Below are 5,731 nucleotides of genomic sequence, written 5' to 3'. Positions count from 1 at the left end.
CTGAAAATGCCGAGCCGAAGCCTTGGCCCCGGGAGCACCAGAGCCCCGGCCTTCGCCGCGGTGGCATTTGCAACCCACTCAGAAACCACGGCTTCTCGGAAAGGCGCCTCCCTGTCACTCGGAAATACAATAAAATTCGCGTTTGGAAGGACGACACAAAGACGGACCTGGTAGGGAAGCAGCGGCGGCCTCCCCGTGGAAGCGGCTGGCGTGGGGGAAGGGAGGAGGGGCTGAAATGAGGGGCTCCTGGGGCCTCGCTGCGCCCCGCACTCGGGCCGTAAACGCTCCCTGCGCTCGGCAGCCGGGATGGCCTCATTTGGTGCGGCTCACCCACTTCAGTCGTAGAAAGAGCGATAAAGGAGGACAAGGGCGGAATAACCTCTAAATAAAAGATGAGGTAATTTTGAAGGCACATTAGGATTTTATGTGTATTATGGCTTGTGGTTTTTTATTCAAGCCCAGGGAGGCCCGGCCGCTCGGCTGCACGGAGCTGTCACCCTCCTAAAGCACCAAGGCTTAGCCATGCGGGAGGGCTGGGCTTTGCAGTTTGGGGGTTCCGGGGAGGCACGGGGGGGGAAAAGGGGAAAAGATGCTTTCTCTCCCCTTTACTGGGGGTTTATGGCATTAGGCGCTGTCCTCTCAAAAATAAAAATGAGTGTTGTGTGTAAACCTGGCGATTCACAGACCTGTACCCCTGGGGTTAATAATACATTATCTGTTAATAAAAGAATAAAAAACATTTTTTAATTAAAAATAAAAAAATAGCAGCCAAAAAAATAATAAAAATGGAGCGCCCTGGGCTTTGCCCTTTCTCTCAGGGGAAGTCTGCAAGGACCTCCCCATAGGGCCATGGAGACCTGTCCTCAAATGGCAGACTGACCAATGGTGGCCTGGTGCAGCTTGGAAGTTCCACTGCGGCTAAAAGAAGGTGATGCTCTACAATTCAGAGAGAATTGCCCTTAGGGAATCAGATTGTCCAGTTGGCACAAAAGCCTGGAAGAGGACGAGAAGCCCCTTTTCAAAGGGCCAAGAAGATTCTGGTGGGAAAGGATGGGAGGGTGAGGTGGACAGCCCAATGTGGTTCTTCTATGATTTCTTTTTAGGTCGCTCAAGACGGTAAGGAAGTTGAGCTTTCCTGGAACACAGTGGCTCTAAAATGAACCACAAGCCTCTTTGTCGCCTGTTTCTCCCATGTGACGTTGGGACTGTGCCACAGGTGTTCACAGCTTTCTTGTCACTGCGTGGGCAACTTCCAGACCTCAGCAAGCCTCCGGGTACCTGCTAAAGTGTCCACTCTGCACTGGGGGCTTCCCTTGTAATCTCCAGTACCCCATAGGGTAGAGACTTTGTCCCCACTTAACAGATATAGAAATCAAGGCTCACAGCAGTGTCATCACTTACCCAAGACACAGGGGAGTAGGGATTCAAATTCAGGTCTCCTCACTCCGGCACTCCCATCACATGTAGGAAAGGGTTGGGAAGATGGTGGTGTTATGCGCTGTGTGTTCCTGATATTGGGAAGAGTTAACGCTGGAAGGGTACTCATCCTGTGCGAAGCAGTGTTCTGAACTCTGTATTATCTCATGAAATCCACAGCAGGAAATGTAGACGCAGAGAGGCAGGAGACATTGTGAAGGTCACACCAGTAGGAAGCACAACATCCAGGCCACAAACCACAAGGAAATGTATACATGAGCCACATTATGTTCACATCTCTTATGTGATTAATGTGTTGGCAACACCTTCTATGGGCCGAGCACCACCACAGGTGCTTGGGGCGGGGGGTGGCGCAGAAGCACGCTGAGATGAAGGAATGGGTCCCACCTTCTGGGCGGTCTGGGGTGCAGGGAGGGACAGACAGACAGACACTTGCAGAAAGGAAAGGAAAGGGACATGGGAGAGTCTTGGGTCCTCTACATCTTCATACTTGGTTCTTCTATGACCCTGGAGTCTTCTGTTTTACAGTAAGCGTGTCCTTCTAGATTTTCCTGGGCTTATTCCCATAGAGACATGCAGACACAAGCAAGCTTTGCGAGTCCCCAGGGTCTGCCAGCCTAATTCCCTGAGTCAGCAACAAGCAACCTGCTGATACTTTCTGAATCCTTTCAAGGACCAGGTAGCCCGGTGTATTTCAGTTCCCGAAAAAGGCATCCAGGCCTCCACCTCCACCCCTGGGATATAACCATGGCACTGTTTTGAGATTTCCATGGCCATCTGCTGAGACCCCCACCCCAGTCTGAATTCCCCTCACTCCTGCAGAAAGGGGCATGACAAAATAAAGATATCAAACCCCAGAAGGCAGAGCTGTAAGATCACAGAATCGGGGTCCCTCCTATCAAGGACTTCTGCTCCCCGTCATATGATCTCTGGCAAGTAGCTAACCCCCTTGCACCTCGATTTCTTCATCTGTAAAACAGAATAGAGATGATCACTGTACCGACATGGCATGGTAGGGAGGGATACAGGGCTCACACACATGGGCTACTCTTAGAAACACCTGGTAAGTGTGCCATTAACATTGCTCATTGTTATGCAATTAACAAATATTTATTGAGGACCAGCTAGGGTTAGGATGATTGACGTACACATGGTCCACATGAGGCACCACCCCAGATGTATGCCCGTGAGGCAGCTGTCCCTGGATGAGGCATCCCAGGACCTTGGCAGGGAGAGACCCAGCATAAAGAAGTCAGGGTCTTCTCAGTGGGGCCCGGGGGTGCACACACTCTAGATCCAGACAGGTGATGGCCACATCCTCACTTACTAGCTGTGAAATCTCACCTGGCCCAGGTATCTGTTGGAAGCTTCCATTTCACCTGTAGAGGGTGGGATGATGATGTTTCCAAGCTTTGAGGTTCTCCTGCTAGCTTGGTCAAATTCTAGATACCTGCCAACAGGCATTTTCCATTGGGACATCTGGGATCCTAGAAACGGGGCCTTCATTCAGTCCAGACAGGAAATCCTACTCCTTACTCCATCTCTCACTCAGCTGTGTAACAGGCCAAACTTACCTCTGGATAGGGCAGATGGCAGACGGGGCAGACTACCGCAGAGTCACCATCCTACCCGAGGCACGCAGGAAGACTTCTGGAAGTGACATCTCATTCCTTCTCCTTAGCTAGACCATCTCTGTGGATATCCCACTCAAGGAAGGACCTTCTGTCCCTCACCCCAGATCTGTGAGTCCCTCCCCCCAGATCTGTGAGCCCCTCCCCAGGCCTACCTTCACTCCATTCTTCTCCCAAGAAGTTCGGTTCCCCAGGGTTCTCATCAGAGGCTGTCTGTGCCTCACACCTCAAGTCAGTTAATCAGCAAGCAAATATACAGTAGAAACTTCCATGAGCCACCACTTCTGCCGGGCAGTGGGAATGAGGCCCTACGCTCTGGTGGGACAAGCATTAAACCAATGTCCACAATTAATTACCACATGATGAATGTTTCACAACACAAGAAACAAAGCAAGAGAAAAGGGGAAAAGTCACTGGTCAGTGGGAGGGCCCCCAGGGAACCATCAGCTCTATTCAGGAGGGGTCTAGCTTTCTCCCACTTTGAAAGGCCCTGCCTGATGGTATCTGTGGACACAGTTTCCTGAACCCAACTCCTCGTGACCCACATGCTGTGGAAGGCACAGAAGACATGGCCTCTACCCTCCAGGAGCATTGCCTCTGATTACTCATTAACACAGGTCAAGGTGGCCAATGAAAGCGACGGGTTACTCTGCATCCACTTATCCAAGGGAGTGAGTCAATGTTCACCAAGGGCTTCTACTGAGAAGAAGCCAGGATACTTTATCCCTGGCAGCCCCGCTTGAGGAGCAGGAGTCTTGTGACTGTTCTATAAATGAATAAGTAAGTGATTCAGAAAAGAGTGAAGACACAAGCAAGAATTTGAATCCAATTAGGGAAAAAGATGACTCATCAGTAGGTTGACCCTGCGGTCCAGTTTGCTGGGGACAGTCCCAGAGCATGCCTGCTGCCCTGGGTAATTATGAATCACAGCCCCTTTCACTCTCAAAAATTTCCAGTTACATGTTCTAGTATCTGGCCACCCATGTGCTACAGAAATGCCGCCCAGCTGTTAAGCTAGTGACTGTGGATACCGACAAACACTGTCTGCTACAGGTGACCTGGAGAGAGATGTCTGCCCACGGCATCTCACGTTGAGGGTCTCATATGAGCACCAAAATCTGATCTTTAGCCGTGAACTTTCGGATATCCTGGGGAGATTTAGGCAAGACATGTGCAGAAGCGTGTTCAAAGAGAATGGATGGAAAACCCAAGTCCTCCAAGTATGTGTTATCAACGATGGACATTCCATCCCACAGAAATCAAAGGACTCACTCGATTCACCTTTCTTGAGCTTCAAATTCATTGTGTTTTAAATGTGGATGACGGTACCTGTTTGCCTTCCTAAAGAAACTGCTGGAACTCACCAACAAACTCATGCAGAGGCTTTCCAAGGTGTGACATGCTGAGCCAAAGCAAGACGCTATTGATTAATATTAGTTAGTTCAATGTCATTATAGAGCCTTAACCTTCCCATTGTGGCAGCCTTGGGGAACACAGCTCACCCCTGCTGACATGACCCCCACCAATGTGCTCCAATGGGCAGACATGAAAACTCGGTCACATTCTTTCTCTTTCCACGGCCACCATCTGAACCTTCCTGTGCCCAGGTCCATGGTGACCTCCTTCAGGACAAGGAGCTGTTCTTGCTCCTTCCTGTACCACAGGCAAAGCTACTGCCTTGCACATTAGAGATACTCGGTCATTTCTGCTGTCAAATAAATAACAGAAATCCCAGCTCCCAAGCCGCCTCTGGGAGCCTGCCTCCGAGCCATTCTAGCCCCTTCCCTCTGTCCCTTGTCAAGCTGGACTCCAGGGTGGGTACTACTGTTGAACATTCCCGAAAACCATTCCTCTAAGGCTGGATTCTCACCTGTGCCTCTCCCCTCCACATGCCTGATACTCCAAACAAGGAAATTGGGAGTGGTTTTTGGATGAAGGCTTTTCATCTCTTCAATTGGGTGTGTTTCTGCACATCTGGTCCCTCTCGGGGCACGCTCTCGCCTCTCTCCTTCACCCACTGATCTATCACCCTTTAGATCCCAGTGAGAGCATCATTCCCTCCAGGAGCCCTCTCTGCCACTCTGGCTTGGAGGATCCCTTCTCTTAAGCCCTCTCAGAGCATCACGGATCCCCTGTTCCTAGGAAGGTTGCAGCATGGGATTCTTTTTTTCTAAATGTCCAGCTTCTAAACTGGGCTGTGAGCCAGAATAGAACCAGAGCCATTGCCTGCCTTGGGCACCGCTCTATTCTCAGAGACTGCATAAGGGATAGTAAATAGTGGCCAAACACATGCATTCAACTAGCAGGAGGACATGCGAGTGGCAATGTCTGAGAGCTACTTGGAAGATCAGGGTGGGTGTTCTGCGGGCTCCACTAAAATCAGGATCGTGACCACATCTTACCAAGTACCTCCAGTGCGTCTGGCCCTGAGGCTAGTGCATGCATATATATATATATATATATATATATATATATATATATATAATTAAGCATGTTCTTGGGAGGATTAAATGCATAATGTGTGTGTGTGTGTGTGTGTGTGTGTGTGTGTGTGTGTGTGTAAAGGGAAGCCTGGGTGGCTCAGTCGGTTAAGCGTCTGCCTTCGGCTCAGGTCATGTTCCCAGGGTCCCAGGATTGAGGCCCACCTTGGGCCCCCCACTCAG

The 5,731-nt window shown here is 50.3% G+C and overlaps 1 long non-coding RNA gene across 1 annotated transcript; it reads right to left on the bottom strand.

Annotated features, from left to right (window-relative positions):
• Positions 1-516: 516 nt before the first annotated feature.
• LOC309859197 lies at positions 517-3,511 on the bottom strand. Its single transcript, XR_014308609.1, has 3 exons — positions 3,224-3,511; positions 2,782-2,924; positions 517-2,406 (listed from the first exon to the last, which is right to left on the bottom strand). It is a non-coding gene; the product is annotated as an uncharacterized lncRNA (long non-coding RNA).
• Positions 3,512-5,731: the final 2,220 nt, after the last annotated feature.

Source organism: Mustela nivalis (assembly GCF_964662115.1).
Source record: "Mustela nivalis genome assembly, chromosome: 2".
Lineage (NCBI taxonomy): Eukaryota > Metazoa > Chordata > Mammalia > Carnivora > Mustelidae > Mustela > Mustela nivalis.
This window is presented reverse-complemented; position numbering and strand designations above follow the sequence as displayed.